The sequence below is a fragment of the Cupressus sempervirens genome, chromosome 9 (assembly GCF_028749045.1).
Source record: "Cupressus sempervirens isolate cs-2001-9-10 chromosome 9, ASM2874904v1, whole genome shotgun sequence".
NCBI classification, from domain to species: domain Eukaryota; kingdom Viridiplantae; phylum Streptophyta; class Pinopsida; order Cupressales; family Cupressaceae; genus Cupressus; species Cupressus sempervirens.
Window position 1 is genome coordinate 764550426 of NC_143126.1, and position 22516 is coordinate 764572941.

At 36.3% G+C, this 22516-nt stretch overlaps 1 pseudogene; it reads left to right on the forward strand.

Annotated features, from left to right (window-relative positions):
- Positions 1-22516, forward strand: part of LOC149540931 (serine/threonine-protein kinase VPS15-like) — an 88759-nt pseudogene that overhangs the window by 64068 nt on the left and 2175 nt on the right.

Below are 22516 nucleotides of genomic sequence, written 5' to 3' on the forward strand. Positions count from 1 at the left end.
CCAACACTATAAGTTTTAGTATCACCTGAGATGACATCGCAAAATAAAAATAGAGTAAGATCTTCTAAAAGTGAGAGAGGTTATTGTAGGTCTCCACAACATGGTCCTATAACACCTAGAATCACATCAATATATCACATGAGCTCTGAGATATGTCCCATCAAAGATCACTATCCTATGACATCTAGTGACTCTTAGGGACATTTTAGTTCGGTGTGCCCGAGAACATTTGAGTTCTCAACGGGATGGGAAAAGCTTGGAGCTATGGTTTACCTAACCACCTAGAGCTAATGAAATAGAAAATTTGATCCCATAATGAATGGTGAGGGAGATTTGGTAGTTGGCAACTTTGTATTGGCTAATGCTACAAGTTTCAGGATCACCCGAAATGGCAACACAAAATCAAAATAGAGTAAGATCTCCAAAAAGTGAGAGGTTATTGTATGTCTCTGCAAGATGGTCCTATATCACCTAGAATTGCATCCATACCTCACTAGAGCTTCAAGATATGCCCCATCAAAAATCACTGCCCTATGGCATTTAGTGACTCTTAGGGACGTTTTGGTTTGGCATGCCTGAGAATGTTCAAATGCTCAACAAGATGGGATGAGCTAGGGTTTACCCAACCACTAAGAGATAATGAAATAGATAATTTGATCCCATGATTAATGGTGAGAGATATTTGGCAGTTGCCAACTTTGTATTGGCCAACACTACGAGTTTCAACATCACCCAAGATGCCATCTTAAAATTTCAAAAATTAAGATCTCCAAAAAGAAAGAGAGGTTATTATAGGTCTTTGAAACATAGTCATAGCACCTAGAATTTAATCCATACCTCACATGAGCTCTGAGATATGCTCCATCAAAAATCACTGCACTATGGCATTTAGTGACTCTTAGGGACATTTTAATTCGGTGTACCCAAGAATATTTGAGTGCTCAATGGGATGGGACAAGATTTAGGCTAGGGTTTACCTAGCCACCTAGAGCTAACAAAATAGATATTTTGATTCCACAATGAATGGTGAGGGAGATTTGGCAGTTGGCAACTTTGTACTAGCCAACACTATGAGTTTTAGCATCACTCGAGATAGCATCGCAAAATAAAAATAGAGTAAGATCTCAAAGAAGTGAGAGAGGTTATTGTAGGTCTCTACAACATGGTCCTATAGCACCTAGAATCACATCCATACCTTGCATGAGCTCTGAGATATGCCCCATCAAAGATTGTTTCCCTATGGCATTTAGTGACTCTTAAAGATGTTTTGGTTCAGCATGCTCAAGAATGTTTGAGCACTCAATGGGATGGGACAAGCTTGGGGCTCAATTTTATTTGGCCACCTAGAGCTAATGGAATATGCAGTTTGATCCCACAATAAATAGTAAGGGAGATTTGGTAGTTGGCAAATTTTTACTAGCCAACACTATGAGTTTTAGCATCACCTAAGATGGCATCACAAAATCAATATGGAGTATGATCTCCAAAAAATGAGAGAGGTTATTGTAGGTCTCTACAACATGGTCCTATAACACCTAGAATTGCATCCATATCTTGCACAAGCTCAAAGATATGCCCCATCAAAGATCACTGCTCAATGGCATTAATGACTCTTAGGGACGTTTTAGTTCGGCGTGCCCAAGAATGTTCAAGTGCTCAATAGGATAAAATGAGCTTGGGGCTAGAGTTTACTTGGCCACATGAAGCTAATGAAATAAATATTTTAATCCCATGATGAATGGTGAGGGAGATTTGGTAGTTGGCAACTTTGTACTAGCCAACACTATGACTTTCAACATCACCCGAGATGGCATGAAAAAATCAAAATAGAGTAATATATCCAAAAAGAGAGAAAGGTTATTATAGGTCTCTACAACATAGTCCTATAGCACCTAGAATTACATCCATACCTCACATGAGCTCTAAGATATGCATCATCAAAGATGACTACCCTATGGCATTTAGTGACTCTTTGGGACATTTTGGTTTGGCGTGCTCGAGAAGGTTTGAGCACTCAATAGGATAAAATGAGCTTGGGGCTAGGGTTTAACCAACCACTCAAAGCTAACAGAATAGGCAATTTGATCCCACAATGAATGGTGAGGGAGATTTGGCAGTTGGCTCCTTTGTACTAGCCAACACTATGAGTTTCAGCATTACCTAAGATGGCATTGCAAAATCAAAAAAGAGTAAGATCTCCAAAAATTGAGAAAGGTTATTGTAGGTCTCTACAACATAGTCATATAGCACCTAGAATCGCATCCATACCTCACATGAGCTCCAAGATATGCCCTATCAAAGATCACTTCCCTATGGCATTTAGTGACTCTTAGGGACATTTCAGTTCAGCATGCCCAAGAATGTTTAAGTGCTCAATGGGATGGGATGAGCTTGGGGCTAGGGTTTACCCAGCCACCCATAGCTAATAGAATAGAAAATTTCATCCCATGACGAACGGTGAGGGAGATTTGGCAGTTGGAAACTTTGTACTGGCCAATACTATGAGTTTCAACATCACCCGAGATGGCACCACAAAATCAAAATGGAGTAAGATCTCCAAAAAGTGAGAGATTTTATTGTAGGTCTCTATAAAAAGGTCCTATAGCACCTAGAATTGCATCCATACCTTGGACGAGCTCTAGGATATGCCCTGTCAAAGATTGTTGCCCTATGGCATTTAGTGACTCTTAGGGATGTTTTAGTTCGGCATGCCTGAGAACATTCAAGCGCTCAACGAGACATGAAAAGTTTGGGGCTAGGGTTTACCTAGCCACTTAAAGCTAACAAAATAGATAGTTCGATCCTATGATGAACAAGGAGGTAGATATGAGCAAGATATATATGCCTAGGCTACTTTGTGCAAGATATGAGAAAAAGTTGCTAATTAGGCCAAATTGGGTCTTTTTGAGCTTTTGGTCAAGATATCCTAGGATTAGATGTTTTTAGTTTTTTTCTAATAGTTTGAAACCTTTTCCAAGTACTAGAAGTGAAATCTACTAAACTTTGCTTTAGTTGCACATTTTGTGCAAAATTGCAAAAGTTGTAAAAGTTGCTTTAAAATGCAAATTTGACTGGAAACCTTATAACCTTTGAAAAAATGTTTCCCATGCTCATATACCCAAGCAAAGATAGTTACAACTTCCCAAACTTTCATTTGCAACTTTTTTGCAAAAATTGCAAAAGTTCCTCAAGCAATTTTTTGAGCAACATTGCAACTTTTGAGTAAATTTTTGCTCTTTACATATTTAGGTCAAATGGGTCCATCTAGGACTATTATAGGACCCTAGTTAAGATTCCTATGACCTATTAGGTAACCATAAACCTTAGTTTCTCATCAATATTTAAAGACAATGAATAAGCAATTGGATACCAACTACATCTATTAAATATATAAAGGAAGATATAAAAAACCTTCTTAATAGAGAGATTAATATGAGAGAAAAGGACATTTTAGAAGAAAATGGTTATCTTAGTGCCATACAGGGTATGCCAATTACTTAGGATGAAGAGAAAAAAACCTATAGCTATTGGGAAAGAGTGCACATGTACACAAATACAAAATTTTCAGATAGAGAAGTAACAAGTGCAATAGAATTGTCCAGGGAGATATGTGAAGTGAAGCCTCAAATTGGCTCATTAGTAGGAAAAGAATCTGGTCACACACTTCATTCCAACACCATAGATGTTTCAATTAGAAATGCCTATTCATCAATAGCCTTGCATTTATAGGACTTGGAAAGCTAGGATACTCAAGCTGGGCATGATCCCTCAAAGTTCTCATTGAAATATATTAATGATCTTAACGGAGAAACAAAAATCTCATTTCCACCTTTAAATGGAGACTTTAGTTTAAATGGAGATTTTCAATTCCCAAATATGCCCTAGTCAAGTAGATGATTGGTTTACAAAGCATTGAAATATATTATTGATCTTAACAGAGCAACAAAAATCTCATTTCCACCTTTAAATGGAGATTGTCAGTTCCCAAATATGCCCCAATCAAGTAGATGATTGGTTTACAAAACAACTAGTAGGAAATAGGGTCGTGGAAATTAACTCAATGAACTAAGCAAAATTATTTTTAACCATTCCCCCAATAGTCACAACCTTTCAAATTCGGTTGGATTAGTTGGGGAAGACCTTCTGATGCAGAAATCACAACCTTGTTCTACCAATTACCTCCTAGATGTCTAATAGCACCCAACCCACTACAAGATGCCAATTTGGTTTACCAACCTTTTCCAAATGCTGACCTATCTCTCTCCAAGTGGACTCTACTTTCCTAAGGTCTTTCCCCCTTCTAGGGCTCTTGCCAAACTTGGATCCAATCTAGGCTTTAGGGACACTAGCCCTCAAGTAGGCCAAATAAGGAAAAATATGTAACTAGATTTTAAAACTTCAAACTTAGGCTAGGATCAGAATCACTAGGCTTATACCATTGGGATTCATGCACCTTTAGGGTCCTAATAGCCCCAAGGGGTCAATTTCCCAAAATTAGGCCTAGAGATCCTAGTAGGTCAAATTTTAGTTTTCCTTGGAAAACTTCCAAAATTTCCAAAGGACAAGGTCAACTTACCACCTTTTCAAATACCCTTTACCTAGTTTTGAAGACTCAAAAGGATCAAGGGCTGACTCTATTCGAGCATCTCTAAACTCCACTTTGATCTATAGACCTAATAAGCCTAATTAGGCTAGGTTTCCAAAACACATGCTTAAAAATGGGATGATAGAATCAACACAACCCCATGGACCTCTTCCTCTCCTTCCCAAAACTCCATTTCACCTTTCACTTGGGTTCAAACAATTAGTTTGGAAGACTGAATGCCACTTCTTTACTTCTAGGCTGAACACACGAAGATGTTCAGCCTAAGGCTTGCTGGTCAAAATAGCAACCCATCGCCTCCATGTCTAAAACTCTGCCATATCAAAGTAAACTTCCCTAAATTGCATCCCCCAAAGTGGCATCAAATTCCAACTATGGAATTGTAAGTTAGAGGCACATGTTTGCCAAAACCCTTGAATTTAGGCCCAAACAAGAAACTTGCACAAAAAATACAATAACTTGAGAAAATGAAAAGATTAAACCTTCAAACCAAAAGAAAATGAAGCCTAGCTCATCAAGTTATCCAAACATGTCAATTGACCACCCTTCCTAGTCGATACCAAATCCATACAACTCAGGAAAATAGAGAAAATGGTAGAAACTTAGAGTTTTATTAATATAAATCTTCACTATTCCATACCACTATGATGTTTTCTTCATGAACATCCTTTTATGATACATATTCCTTTCCTCCAATAGACATAACCATCATTCAAATGATTAGGCCAATGTTCAACCACTTTTTGATTATTTTTCATAAAATGTTGTCATCAACTTTGCATTTTTGCATGACAACATTGACATTTTTGTGCTAGTAACCTCCTAGACACCTAAATTCTTGCCTAATGATCCTAATAAAACCTAAATCCATCTAAGGACTTCCAAAATCCCTATTTCATAAAAAAAACTCAATTTCCATAATGTGACTTTTGGTTCAATGTGGTATCTTGGTTTATAATGACACCAAGGATCCAATTGACTTTACAATTGGTCTTGTTACAAAAACCTTATTGGATTGACTATCTTATGGACCTATTAAACCTATTTTCCTTGGTTCCCTACTTCACCTTCATATAGCCCTTTCAGGTAGGTAGAAGGTACAATGTAATGTTTTGGGATTCATATCAATAAAAAAAACCCTATTTTCTACTTTTCAGTGAGTTCTCTAGATGGTACGGATGTGCACATATGCCTAGGGATCTGTACCTACTATGGTTGGATAGATTTTTGAATCACTTTCTAATGCAACTAGTTTGAGGTTCTAAGACTTTGTAAAACTCAAGTTATTCTTATTTTTGTGCAAACAACCCAAACTTTGAGGGTTTGTAGGGTTTTGAAGAAAGTTAGGCTATAACTCCAGATTCCACCATAGAAAAATTATGGCCTTTGGTGGAATCCTTGTACTTCTAATGCACTTTAAGATTCTTTTGGCTTCAAGTTTTTATATGTAGGGACAAAGGAGAAATATGACACCCTAGATGCATATACCTTGTATGCATCAATACACATTATTGTTGTATCATCATTTTAAGACCCCAAAACTTCATTCTTTAATCTGTAACTTGGAAAACAACATATTTGGGACATTCCTCAACTAACCTAATTGTTTTTGGCACAGGTCTAAGATGTACCTCCTGTAAATGTGGCCTAGTTAGCCCTTTTGTCTAATTGTTATCCCACGGGTTATGATAGTCTTCTTGATTATAGGATCCCTGTACTTTGAGGTCTAATAATACATTAGAAATAGAAACTAACCTTTTTTTTTAGCATCTTTCTTCCATTGAAAGTATACAAGTAGTAGACCAAAACCTCATTTGTTGGGCTACTAGGAATCCTAGGGGTTAATGAAGGAACTATGCCTTCTCTTTGTTTTGGGGTCTCCAAATCTAGTTAATATACCCATGATGATATAAGAACAACATCCCTAGTTTCTAGTTTCATGATTCCATGTCTAGTGTAGTTTTCATGTATTAAGTCATTCTAGTGATTAAGGTGCAAGTGTGGGGTCTTGAGCCTTGTTTAGGCTTTCAAACCTTGTTAAGGTGTTCTGATGGGTTGTACTCTCCCAACCTACCTTGTTAGTACCCCACCATTTGCATCATTTTGAAACACTAAAATAATTTATTTCCAAATGCTTATCCCTTCAGCAATTCCCAAACTCTTGCCATTCACAAATCCACACGCTACAAGAGGTCAAATCCTTCATGGTACTTGACCTGGGGCTGTATTGGAAAAATCACAAAACACATCCTACAGTCTTGAAACCATAGAATCTTAAAAAGGACCCTACTAACTACCATTTCCCAAGTGGCCATGAAATTTAAAGCAAGGAAATTATAGTTAGAGGCAAATTTTTGCTATGTGCACCAAAATGTTGTCCTGAAAACCTAGTTTCACTAAAAATACAATAACTTTAGTTAGAAAACACATAGAAGAATGAGACCAAAAGAAAAAGAAATCTGATTCAAAGTTCTATCTCAAAAATCCATCACATCTGGTTTGAATGTTTGTACATTTTGTGCAGCATGCAAACAATAGTAAAAATGACTCCAAAACTAAATTTCTTTCTTTGCAACTTCATCTAATCCATACATTAATGCCCTCTAGGCCTCATAAATGAGGTATATATATATATATATATATATATATATATATATATATATATATATATATATATATATATATATATATATATATATATATATATATATATATATATATATATATATTCTATATCTATTTTAATGGTTACAACCAATATTATAATAGTTATAACCCTTTTCCCACTAAATTGCAAATTTGAGCAACTTTTACAACTTTCAACAATGCAACTTTGCACAAAAAGTGCAATTTTTACATTTTTCACTTGATTCCACTTCTAGGACTTAGAAAAGGTTCCAACATAATTAAAACCAACTAAAAACAACTAATCCTAGAATTTCTTGACCAAAAACATTAAAAATCCCAAATTTTCCTAATGAGCAACTTTTGCTTATAAATTGCATAAAGTTCCTTAAGCATACAAAATGGTGTCTTGCTTTGACAACCATGGACTTCTCATCTAAGGGTTGTTTATTCTAGCTTAAGTAGGTTTAAAAAAAATGAAAACCAAGTGCCTTGGTGCTCTACACCAGGAACATACCCCCAAACATGAATGAAAAGAGAACAATGACCATGGAATGCAATACAAACATACCTTAGACCTTAGACCAAACTTCCTAAAACAAAATTATTCTAAACAACCCAATCTATCATGGAAACTAGTATAGTCTACAAAAACAATGTCAAAAATGCCTTAAAACTCAAAAACTTAAAAACACCTTAAAACACATGCTGATCATACACAATGATATTAACTTCTCTCATTTTAGGGTTTGGAAAGTCTTTATATCTCCTCCTAGGTCTTTTTCCTTCATCCTTATGGTTTGCATCAGCCGCCTTCAATTTTTAAAAGGAAAATCCACAATTTCTTGCAAAATCAACATTTTGCAAAGATTGAAAAATTGCAATATAGCAACTTTTGGATTTTTCTTGCTTGCTCAAGTCTTAACACTTCTAACTTGTTATTTAGGCTATCCCTTAGCAATTCCATTCTAGGTACCGTTCCCTAAGTTAATGACTCATCACTTAGTTTACTCATTGCCCTATGGCAATGTATGCCTTGATTTTTAGGCTAAAATAGTGACTCTTCTAAGGACATTAAATGACATCTAATGCCCTAACTAACACACCTAGGTCCAATGATGCTTATTCTACTTACAAGGCTCACTTGGAGTATAACACAATAAAAATGAAAAGGTGAGGGCCGTATGATTGGTGCAAGAACACCCCTCTTATGAAATCATGTAACAAGTTGTTTGGGTCATCTATGACCTCTTTCCAATTTTCTTTCCATGTTTTCAATAAGGTCATGATTTTAGACTCCTAGATTTGCTAGTAACCCTTTTGTGTGGTCCATTAGCAATACTGGGTGTTTTATAAGCCTATTGCTCAATAAGGTCACAAGGGCACAATTTTTGTATTTTGAATGCATATGCTTGTCATCTAGGGTCTAATAGTTGTATTGAGTCAATTAGGACTCATTTAAATAGTTAAAATGTCTTTTAGGCACAAAAATACAAAAAATTCAATAAAAGTTGCTATGCAACTTTGCAACTTTTTGCATAACTAAGAAAAATTGTTTGTAATCATTCCCCTAATAGTCACAACCTTTCAAATTTGGTTGGATCAATTGGGGAAGACCTTAATATAGCTCTTTAAAGTGGGTGGAAGGTATAATGTAAGATTTTTCTTTGAAATCAATAAAATATAACCTGTTTTGCTGCATTTTGGATTTTTTTTTGCATAATATAGACCTATACAGAAAAATAAGTGTCAAAGCTTGGTATTATTGGATAGATACTTGAGTTACCTTTCTAATGAAACTATTTTGAGGTCTTGAAACACTGTAGAACTCAAGTTATTCGTATTTATTTGCTAACAACCCAAAATTTAAGGGTTTCAATGGTTTTGGTGGAAATCACGTTATAACTTGAGATTCCACCATACGAATTTTATGGCCTTTGATGGATCCTTGTATTCTTAATGCTCTTTGATATTTTTTCCATTTTATTTGTAGAAATGCAGGTACAAGGGAGAATGATGATGTCCTAGGTGCATGTAGTATATATGCACCAACTCACTGTTTTGCTATAGTCAACACTTGAGACCCTAAAACTCATTTCCAAAGCCTCAAACTTGGGATTTAGGCTATTTGGAACATTCATCAACATGACCAATTGTTTTGGTGGTTCTAGAACATGTATAAATAGTACCCCCTTTGCAATAGTGTCCTAATCAACCCTTTAGCCTTAATTGTTCTCCCCATGGGTTAATGAAACATTTTTGTGTATGCAATGTCAACACTTTGGAATCTAATAGTATATCAAGAGTAGGAGGTGTCTTGGTGGTTATTTTTTTCTTCCATTCAACATTTACTAAGTTGCAAGCCATAACCTTGCTTCTCGGGCTACTAGGAATCCAAGAGGTTAATAAAGGAACTATGACATTTTCTCAATTTGAGGCCTTCAAATTTAGTCCATATGCTCCTGTTGATGTAAAAACAACACGCCTTAAGTCTATGTTCATGGTTCCAAGTCTGGAGTAGGTTTCATATATTAATCCTTTATTATTGTCAAAGTGCAAGGGGTTTTGGGCCTTGTTTGGGCTTTCAAACTTTTTTTAGGTGCCCTTGTGGGTTGTACTCTCCCAATCTTCATTTTTAGTACCCTGTCACTTGCATCAATGATTCAAGGTGACCCTGCACCACTCTTTCTCTCTTTCCCTCTCTCCTTATTTAATCTAATGAACCAACTAGATCTACTCTACATTTTAATGTCTCAAGTATTGCCTCATGTTCTAACTCTTCCAAAGAGTCTTATTATGTGGTTATCCACCATATTTTATCAAGTGGACATTTGATGTGATAACAAGGTTTGATAATAAAGAACCTTCCTCTCTGTTTTCCAATCCTTGAATAAACACAAGTTAGGGTTCTTCATAGAATATCATCTAACCCATGTAATGGTTACAACCACCACACCGATATGGTACTCTAAACCTTCACCATCTATAACCAAGTGATCCAATTTTTATTTGGCATGGACACAATGACACAAAATTTTAATATGTTGCTTCTTCATTGTCTTCAGGTGTAATAACAAACAAAACATGGCGTGTAGTGATAAATGTACAAAATGTGGTCATTAATTCAAAAAATACTTAGGTAAAAGTTATAAAGTTACATATTGAAATTACAAAGATATATATATATATATATATATATATATATATATATATATATATATATATATATATATATATATATATATATATATATATATATATATATATATATATATATATATATATATATATATATATATATATATATATATATATATATATATTACTAGGTTGCACTAGATTAGACAAGCAGTCAAAGTCAATAGACGAGCCCATCTCTACCATTTTCAGTGCTTGTGAGGGACTACAGGTGTCAGTTGCATCCAAAAACCATATATCCCATTTGTCGACCCATTCAGTCGACTCACAGTCATCCCAATTTTCCTTTGCACATGATGAACAATAACATGCTATTTTTTGTGTATGGATACTCCATGAACCTGCATCAGAGCTTCTAAAAGAGTGCAACTCACTTGATCCTATTAGTATGCAACAATCCTCATATGGTGCAATGTTAGTATTATCTATCAACCCAAAAAAATCTATGAATTGTAGACTTACCTTTCTTACTTGGACCCATTGTAGTGTTACACCATTGGATGATGGATTTTGCATCTGTCAATATTGCCCCATCTTTGTACTTTAGTTCTTTATGAGCTAAGGCTCTTTTGATGCATGTTTTTGCACCATCATTCTCTCCCTTTCCATGAATAACCTCTATGAAATTCCACATATATTGAATTCTACACAACTTGTGCATCCCGCTCAATCAATAGAACATTCGTGCATTCTTGAATTGAGATGTGCAATTGTCTGACCAAATAATGTGCTGACAATATGGTATGCCCCTATTAGCCAAATCTCCATAAAATAGTTGAAAATAACCATGTACAAACTCCATAGAATGTGATCAATCATCGTTGATGTAAAAATGTTAATCTCTCAAAATATTCCTATCATCCTCTGTACTTGTAGGTGAATGCATGAATGTTATGTGAACAAATATGGAAACCTGTTGAGAAGTATAATGTTTTTCTTGCAGTTAATTTTGTGGTTGTAGTATGTAGTTCTCTACAAATTCTACAACCAAAACAATGGTATCCAATGGCAATGTATCCTTGCACAACTTGAATTGCAAATCCAACCATCGAGCTCTATGTGTATACCTTGCATACTCGTAAATAATCTTTTCATGAAAAATCTTCATGAACTCATAGACTAGAATCTTTTCAATGACTAAATCACATCTTTTACCCTATTTTCCATCTTTTAGAGCATATGTCACTATCTTATATTTTCCATGATCTACTATTTCATTTTCAATTGCATGTGTACGATCCATATGTTCATAAGTTGATAAAAGTTGCAAAGAGCCACAAAATAAGCATGTACCATCCAAGCATGATGTCTCATAAAAATTTTGTCTATCCCCTATTTCACATAAAATGTTGGATATGAATTCCCTTGAAGATCTTGGTGTCTCATTCACGTCACAATCTTGCAAAACAAACTTAGAACATGCAAAAACACCATATATGCTTAAAAACATCAAAATGGTAAGAAAATTCAATATGTATCCTATAACAAAAAGTTGTGCATGTGTGATTTATCTTCACATAAAAAGGTTTACCCATCTCAAAAAATATTTGACTTATTTGAATTTGAGGATACATACCAATAAGTTGAGTCCAAAAAATGTTTTGCATGTGGGTCACAATTTTGGCTACCAATCCTCATTTTACAACATCTCTTTGATTAGGGGAAATATGTGTGTTATTTTTCCAAAAATCTTCAATCAATGATTTCAAAACTTCACTAATTTCTTTATGCTTTTGTGGTAGTCTACCTTTAAATGTCCATAACTCATTTTTTGTTGAATCTCCCAATCTCTCATGCCTTAGCATGGCTCTCCTTAGAGTACCTTGACCAATTTTTAATATTTTTCTTGTCTTTCTCATGACTCAAGCATTCTTCATTTGGGTACTTAGTATTGTTAATGTAAGTACTTGTCTTGTGATATTACTATCTTTGGTGTGTGATTGAGAACCCACTTTGTCATAATAACTCATTAGATTCTTTACAATATTTTTTCATTTGAATCGTCCATCGTTCTTAGCCCAAGAATCTTCATGATAGGCCTAAATTTCAAATTCCTCATCATTTCAACAAATAATTGGCATTGACCTCTAATATTTAATTCTTCAAAGAATAATCTTCACATACGATTAACTTTTCTTGGTCAAGTACACTTGCTAATCTTGTCATGCATTGATTTCAAAATGTAGTATCAATATCAATCAAATATTTTGGTCTTTTAAAACAAATTCTAGACGTTGTTATAATCTCTTTCATTCTTTCAACATTTTGAACATCAACATGATATAATCAAATATTTTGAGTGTTTTGCATACCTTGAACCAAAGATGATGTGCCTTGGCAATAAGATGCAAAAGATGGAATATCACCTACTTGATATGTTGATGTTGTGCCTTCAACATGACATGATGGAGTGTGTACATTATCGGATCTACAAATTAGCATATCTTTAACATGAGAGAATGATATGACTCCAACATTGGAAGATGGTGTAGTATCACAATTCAATTGTCTTCTTGAGCATAACAGTCTCATTCATTCTCTTTGTCTTTCCAATTCTTCCTCTTTGTTTCTTTGTATCGGTGGTTCTTTTTCCTCTTCAACAGTCAATTCTTCATTATTGCTTTGCAATTTTCTTTGTTTACGTAGTAGTTTCATTTTATCTCTTTTAATTTCCAATCTCTCCCCCTCTCTTCATTTGTTTGAGTTTTTGGTTTCTTCTATGGCATGATGATGATTTCTATATGTCAAATTATTCAAACATCTAAATTACTTAAAATTTGTGAATTACAAATCATTCAATATATAAAAATTACAATTATTTCAATGAATACACAATATATATTAAAGAACTTGCCAAATTTCTAACCATGTCCAAATAAAAATTCATTCAAACATACAAATTTCAATTAATTCACTATATATTAAACAATATGTCAAATTATAATCAAAATTGTCTCTATATAACAACAAATTTTTTTTAGAAAGGACTGCAATAAACTTTATTCAAAAAGCCTTCAAATAGCCTATCCAATGATTGAATTTGGTGTCTTCTAGCTTCAAATAGAATGAAAGAATGTTCAAAAAGACTTCAAATAATGTTTGCAAACTTCCAACAGCTTGAAACCTATGTTTTCTATCAGAACAACAGAATACACGACAGGCAAAAAGTAGAATATGGATCAATAGGGACCCAAACTTGCATTATGATCATTTTTTGGTGTTTTCATATAGTGTGTATGCACTATAGCACATATGCACTATTTGAAAAATATTATCTCCCTATCCCACCATACCCCATCCCCTACTCTCTCTCTCTCTCTCTCTCTCTCTCTCTCTCTCTCTCTCTCTCTCTCTCCTCTCCCATCCCCTACTCTCTCTCACTATCTCTCTCCTCTCCCATCCCCTACTCTCTCTTGCTCTCCCTCTCCTACTCCCTCTCCCACCACCTACTCTCTCTCACTCTCTCTCTCCCATCGGCTACTCTCTCTTCTCTCCCATCTATTAGTTTGTGGTGATTGATTAGGAAAGTACTATACATACCTCATAAATTCTTTTGGGCTCAGGGCATCAGCCCAAACAAAATTTGGGCCCTATTTTATCAGGATTTTAGGGTGACATATAATTATTAATTATAACACTAAAGAAAAAAAATAGTTGTATAAAAAGGGCTTAAGGTTAGGGACTCTTTGATAGGTGATGCAAAATTGGTTCTTACAATAGTATTGAGTTATAAGGGATTACAGATTATAATCAAGTTGTAATCACCGGATCATAAAAATATTGGACTTGCTATTTGGTGGACATAGCCTAGGGTTTGGGCGAACCACATTAAATCTTGGTGTCTTGTGTTTTTTTTGTGTGATCTATTATTTTATGATATTGGTTATATTCACATGCAATTGTTATTTCTATCCATGGTTTAATCCTAACAAGTGGTATCAAAGCAAGGTTATTTTTTAGTTATCCTCTATAGGAATGTCTCACGGTTGAGTGGGAGCAATGGAAAATGAGGGTAAGCTGAGGGTTGATAGGTTTAATGGGTAGAACTTCCAGTTATGGAAGATGCAAATGGAAGACTATCTTTATTAGAAAGATTTATGGAAGTCGTTGGAAGGCAAAGCCAAGAATTAAGAATTTATGTCAAATGACGAATGGGATCTTTTGGATAGAAAGGCACTTGGAAGCATTCGATTATGCCTAGCACCATCAATGAAATTTAATATTACAAAAGAAAAGACAACAGAAAGGCATTCAATTATGCCTAGCACCATCAATCAAGAGGACTAGACGATTGCTAGTACTATGGGAAACTAGGGCATAAAAAGAAAGATTGTTTGAATCCAAAGAAAAATGAAGAAGATAAACTAGATGGAGACATGGAGGCAAATGTGGTAAGTAAAAAATTAAAAGAGGATGCTTTGCTTCTATCTTTAGAAAGTTTTGATGATTCATGGGTTTTAGATTTTGGTGCTTCATTTCATGCTACACCTCATAGAGGTTATTTCATTGATTATGTCCAAGGGGATTTTGGACTTGTTTATTTGGGGGATAATGAACCCTATCAAATTGTTGGAAAGGTAAAAATTAAGATTAAATTGCAGAATGGAAATAATTGGCTACTACATGAGGTAAGACATGATCCAAGACTGAGTATGAATTTAATTTCAGTAGGGCAACTCGGTGATGAGGGTTGTGTAGTTACTTTTAATGATAAAGATTGGAAGGTTTTGAAAGGTTCCCTTGTAGTAGAAAAATGTGTGAAAGTAGGCACCTTATATCTTTGTACAGGTCATATTGTTCCTTCTACTTTAATTGTTTCAGGGAAAAATGAATGTTCAGGAACAGTTGTTGTAGTTGAGCCGGGAGAACAAATAGCTACTATAAATTCTGATATAACACTATGGCACAACAGACTTGGGCATATGAGTGAGAAAGGTACAAAATTACTTCATTCAAAGAAAGTTTTACTAGGTCTAAAATGTGTTAATATGGATTTCTATGAAAGTTGCGTGTATGAAAAACAAAAGAGAGTGAGTTTTGTGAAGACTAGGAAGGAAAATAAAAAGGAGAAATTAGAGCTTGTGCATACCGATGTATGGAGACTAACTCGGGTATCTTCCCTTGGTGGCTCTCATTATTATGTTATATTCATTGATGACACAACTAGTAAAGTATGGGTTCATTTCCTTAGACAAAAATCTGATGTATTTCAAACTTTTAAGAAATGGAAATGCTTGCTTGAAAATGAGACTGGTAAGAAATTAAAATGTCTCAGATTTGATAATGGTGGCAATCATTACAGTCATAAATTTGAAGATTATTGCTCCATTAATGATATTCATAGATAGAAAACTATTCCAAGGACTCCACAATAAAATGGAGTGGTTGAACACATGAACAAGACTATAATGGAGTGTGCTAGGAGTATGAGGTTGCATGTTGGGTTGCCCTTATACATCTGGGTAGAGGCTATCAGTACTATTTGTTATTTGATTAATAGAGGTCCCTCTACTCCTTTGAGTTGTGGTATTCTAGAGGAAGCATGGAATGATAAGAAGGTGAGCTATTTTTTTCTCAAGATGTTTGGTTCTAAAGCATTTGCTTACATAGATTCTGAAAATAATACCAAGCTAGAAGTTAAGTCAAAGAAATGTGTATTTGTTGGATATGGCATTAATGGACTTGGTTATAGGCTTTGGGATTTTGAAAATCATAAAATTGTAAGAAGTAGGGATGTCATATTCAATGAGAAAGTATTGTACAAATATTTGTTGTAGCAACATAAGAAGAAAGAAGATGATTATGTAGTGTTGGATGGTACTCCAAAAGATGATGTTCTGGTCATTTGTCATGATGTGCAACAATCGCAACAAAAAATACTGCACACACTAGTAAATGTTAGATGGTCAACAAGGAAAATTAGACCTCTAGAAAGATTTCCTCCCTTTTTGTATTCTATTTTACTTACTAATGCTGGTGAACCTGAATGTTATGATGAAGCTATGCAAGTGGATACTAAGATTCAATGGGAGTCTGCAATGAAAGATGAAATGGACTCTTTGCTGAAGAATAAGACATGGAATTTATGCAAGTTTCCTATAGGTAAAAGAGTTTAACAAAATAAGTGGGTTTATAAGTTAAAAGAAGAGGATGGAGGTAAGAAAAGATTTAAAGCCAGGTTAGTTGTGAAAGGATTTCCACAAAAAAAGGGCATTGATTTTGATGAGATATTTTCTCTTATTGTTAAAATGACTTCTATCGATACTATTTTAATTCTTATGGCTACTCAAGATTTGCATTTAGAGCAGCTTGATGTTAAAACAACCTTCCTTCATGGTGATTTGGATGAAGAGATATATATGGCTCAACCACAGGGTTTTGAGGTCAAAAGTAAGGAGAACTTAGTGTGCAAATTGAAGAAAAGTTTATATGGCTTGAAGCAAGCACCTCGGCAATGGTATCTAAAATTTGACAGTTTTATGCATGAGCGTGGATACAATAGGTGTCATTCAGATCATTGTGTTTATTTTAAGAGGTTGGATGATGACAACTACATTATTTAATGTTTATATGTTGATGATATGCTTGTAGTTGGGTCTAACATGGATCACATTAAGGGGTTGAAATGCCAATTAGCACATGCATTTTTTATGAAGGATTTGGGGGCAGAAAAACAAATCCTTGGTATGAAGATTTGTAGAGATAGGAAGAACAAGAAATTGATGCTATCTCAAGCTAATTATGTTGAGAAGGTGTTGCAATGTTTCTCTATGGAGGATGCTAAAGCTGTTAGCACACCTTTACCTGGTCATTTGAAGTTGACTAAGGAGATGTATCCCAAGACCCAAGAAAAGGAGGATAAGATGTCCAAGGTACCCTATGCTTCAGCTATAGGAAGCTTGATGTATGCTATGGTATGTACTAGGCCAGATATTGCACATGTAGTGGGAGTCATTAGTAGGTATGTGAGTGATCTAGGAATTGAGCATTGGAATGTGGTCAAATGGATTCTTAGATATTTGGGAGGAACATCCAATAAATTTTTACACTTTGGGGGCTCTACTACTGATTTATAGGGCTATATTGACTCAGATTTGGCAAGAAACTAGGTGGAGTACTATAGGTTATATCTTTACTATTGGTGGGGCAGCCATGAGCTAGGTTTCTAGATTGCAGAAGGTTAATGCTTTATGCACTATGGAGGTAGCGTATGTAGCTGCTATAGAGGTAGCCAAGGAGATGATATGGCTTTAGTTCTTTTTGGAAGAATTGGGAAATCCTCAGAAAGATAATTATTTGTTTACAGATAGTCAAATTGCCATTCATCTTGCAAAAAATTCAGCTTTGCATTCTAAGACCAAAAACATACAATTGTGGTACCATTTGATTCAGTCAGTTTTGGAGGATGGACAGTTAAAGTTGGACAAGATACATACAGATGACAATCTAGCAGATATGTTTACAAAGGTAGTAACAAGGGAGAAGCTAAACTCCTCTTCAGCTTTTGTTGGTCTTCTAGAATGAACATGAATAAAAGAACAATAGAGTCTAGGGTGGTTTGATCTAGTGGGAGCCTCATGGAGTAGTAGCATAGCTACAGGATCAGTCTCCAAGTGGGAGATTGTTGTTTAAGTGGAGCCTCATTAATCCCCAAGTGGGAGATTGTTAGCTTGTGGTGATTGATCAGGAAAGTATTGTACATACTTCATAGGTGATGCAAAATTGGTTCTTGTAGTAGTATTGAGTTGTAAAGGATTATAGATTGTAATTAGGTTGTAATCACTAGATCGTAAAAATATTGGACTTGCTATTTGGAGGACATAGCCCAGGGTTTGGGTGACCCACATTAAATCTTAGTGTCTTGTGTTCTTTTCTATGTGATCTATTATTTTTTGATATTGGTTATATTTGTATGTAATTGTTATTTATGTCCATGGTTTAATCCTAACACCATCCCCTACTCTCTCTCACTCTCTCTCCTCTCCCATCCCCTACTCTCTCTCTCTCTCTCTCTCTCTCTCTCCCTCTCCCTCTCCTACTCCCTCTCCCACTACCTACTCTCTCTGACTCTCTCTCCCATCCCCTACTCTCTCTATCTCCTCTTCCATGCCCTACTCTCTCTCATTGTCTCTCTCCTCTCCCATCCCTATTCTCTCACTCTCTCTCCTCTCCCATCCCCTACTCTCTCTCACTTGACCTCTCCTACTCCCTCTCCCACCACCTACTCTCTCTCATCCCTGCTCTCTCTCACTCTCTCTCCTCTCCCATCCCCTACTCTCTCTTACATACACTCCTATCCCCCATCTCTCCCTCTCCCACTGCCTACTCTCTCCTCCATCCTCTACTCTCTCTCTCTCTCTCTCTCTCTCTCTCTCTCTCAGACTACTCTCTCAGGCTACTCTCTCTCCCCCCCATCTCCCATCCCCTACTCTCTCTCACTTACACACTCTCATCCTCCTCTCTCTTGCTCTCCCTCTCCCACTCCCTATTCTTTCTTGCCCATCTCCTACTCTCACTCTCTCTCTCTCCTATCCTGCTCTCTCTTTGCCACTCCCTACTCTCTCTCTCTCACTCTCACACTCTCTCCCATCCCCTACTCTCTCTCTTACATGCACTTTCATCCCCCTGTCTCTCTCCCTCTCTTACTCCCTCTCCCACCACCTACTCTCTTTCTCTCACACACTCTCTCTCCCATCCACTACTCTCTCTCTCTTTCGGGCTACTCTCTCTCCCCTCTCCCATCCCCTACTCTCTCTTTCACACACACACACACACATACACTCCCATTTGCCTCTCTCTCCTCTCCCATCCCCTACTCTCTAGATCTCTCACACACACTCCCATCCCCCCTCTCTCTCCCTCTCCCACTCCCTCTCTCACTGCCTACTATCTCTCTCTCACTCTCTCTCCCTCTCTACTCTCTCTCTCCCATCCCCTAATCTCACACTCTCTCCTATCGCCTACTCTCTCTCTGCCACCCCTACTCTCTCTCACCCTCTCTCCCATCCCCTACTCTCACCCTCTCTCTCCCATCTTGTACTCTCTGCCAACCCCTACTCTCTCTCACACTCACACTCTCTCCCATCCCCTACTCTCTCTCTTACACACATTCCCATCTCCCTCTCTCTCTCCCCCTCTCCCACTCCCTCTCCCACTACCTACTCTCTCTCTCCCATCATGTACTCTCTCTCTCTCAAGCTACTCTCTCTCTCCCCCTCTCCCATCCCCTACTCTCTCTTTTACACACACACACACACTCCCATCCCCCTCTCTCTCCTCTCCCATCCCCTATTCTCTCTCACTTGCACACTCTCAACCTCCTCTCTCCCTTGATCTCCCTCTCCCACTCCCTCTCCCACCACCTACTCTCTCTCACATCCCGTACTCTCTCACTCTCTCTCTCCCATCCCCTACTCTCTCTCTACCACACCCTACTCTCTCTTTCACTCTCACACTCTCTCCCATCCCCTACTTACACTCTCTCTCCCATCCTATACTCTCTCTACCACCCGCTACTCTCTCTCTCTCTCTCTCTCTCTCTCTCTCTCCCCCATCCTCTACTCTCTCTCTTACACACACTCCCATCTCCCCTCTCTCTCCCTCTCCCACTCCCTCTCACACTCTCTCTCCCATCCCCTACTCTTTCTCTTTCACACACACACACACACACACACACACACACACACACACACACACACACTCACACCCCTCTCTCTCTCCTCTCCCACCCCCTACTCTCTAGATCTCTCACACACAGTCCCGTACCCCCTTTCTCTCCCTCTCCCACTCCCTTTCCCACCACCTACTCTCTCCATCTCTCTCTCTCTCTCTCATCCCCTACTCTCACTCTCTCCCCCATCCCCTACTCTCTGTTCCACCGCTATTCTCTCTCACACTCTCTCTCATGCCCTACTCTCTCTCTTACACACACTCCCATCTCCCCTCTCTCTCTCTCTTCCTCCCTCTCCCACTCCCTCTCCCACTACCTACTCTCTCTCTCTCTCTCTCTCTCTCTCTCTCTCTCTCTCAAGATACTCTCTCTTTCACACACAAACACACACTCCCATCCCCCCTCTCTCCCCTCTCCCATCCCCTAATCTCTCTCTCTCATAGACACACACACACTCACATCCTCCTCTCTCTCTTGCTCCTTCTCCCACTCCCTCTCCCACTACCTACTCTCTCTCTCTCTCTCTCTCTCTCTCTCTCTCTCTCTCTCTCTCTCTCCATCCTGTACTCTCTCTGACACCCCTACTCTCTCTCACACTTCCTCTTTCTCCACTCTCCCATCCCTTAATCTCTCTCTCTCTCTCTCTCTCTCTCTCTCTCTCTCTCTCACACACACACACACACCCATCCCTCCTCTCTCTCTCTCTCTCTCTCTCTCTCTCTCTCTCTCTCTCTCTCTCTCTGCCTCTCTCCTTCCCTCTTTATGCACTATTTAGGTCTTAATAGTTCATGTGCACTAAAGTGTACATGTGCTATTAAGACTCAAATTTTTAAAACCTTTAAATAGCACATGGACACTATTTAAAGTTTTGCATTCTACCAAGCCTAAGGCTTGGCTTTGCCTTGGGGATCCAACCCAAAGGTTTGGAGTCTATAAACTAGTTTGAGATGTGTTTTTCTACAAACATATAAAAAATGATTAATTTTTCTTGTGTGCTCTCCTTCAAGTTTCCTCATGGTTGAGCATCGATAAAATCAAGTTACATGACATTGTACACTAGTACAAAAATAACAATATATTACTAAATAAACTACTAAAAATTGTAGATATGTAATTAATTTTGATCATGTGGCCAATGGTAGTTTATTGCCATACATTTATCTCCCAACCAAACTTATGACTTAACTATTTTAGTCATTGATTAGGTCATTGATTTAGTCATTTATTTTTGTTACTTGGTAGTTTATTTGGTACTTTTGGTAGTTTATTTGGTAGTATATTTGGTATTTTTTGGGTAGTATATATGGTAGTATATTTGGTAGTTTTTTGGGTAGTATATTTGGTAGTTTATTTGATAGTATATATGGTAGTTTATTTGGTAATATATTTGGTAGTTTATTTAATCATATATTTAGTCATATTAGGTCATGATGGAATTGAACCACCATCCTCCTACTTATAAAGCAAGTGCTCTTCCATTGAGCTAGTACCCTTTAAAGAATAATGCAAAAAATTAACAAAGTTGTCTTCCCAATATTAGATCTACCATGATCATGGTCACTGTAACATGATATACTCTTCTCAAAGAACACAAATTTTAGTTATTATGAAAAACAATAATCTAAATATTTATCAATAACAATTAAAAATAAATAAATTCTTATGTTCAAGCATCTCAAAATTATATTTCATGTCAATTACACTTCTCTAAATTATTGTAGCGATAGACTCTTATTAAATATATTTTGGAGCACTTTGGCCACATAAGTATTGTTTCTTGTGCTAACTTCTCAAAAAAAGATACAAATGATTATGCAATTTATGTCGAGAAAATAGACCTTTTTCTTAAATAAAAATATTAAACCTCATTAAAAAATCACATCTATTAAAAGCTATGAAACTTAATCAATTAAAATACTCACTTTTTAACATATGAAGGTGCCAAAGGATCAAATATTTCCTCTTTCTTATGCTCAAGTAGGTGCTAAAAGTGTTCATTACACCTAATGTTGACATTTATTGAACCTTAGTCTACAAACAACATAAAAATAGGAATTTGATAAAAATAAGGCATATGAAAATTTTTTTTTTATCAATGATCTATAATTAATTTATTCCCAGAACCATACATTGATGGATCCTAAGATGGTTGATCATAACTATAAACTTCATATCTATGACCATAATGTAATGTCACCTTTCTAGAGCTAGATTTGAATGATAATAGAACCTAAATACAAAGTTAAATAAAAATTAAATTAAATATAATCATGTTATTCAAATAAAATAATACACTATGAAATTTTATTATTCAAACTACTTGTAATAAAGAAAGAAAATATTTTTAATAATATTACATAATATAATTTATTATTACAATATGGTTAAGAAGTAACATATAACATAATATTATGAATCAT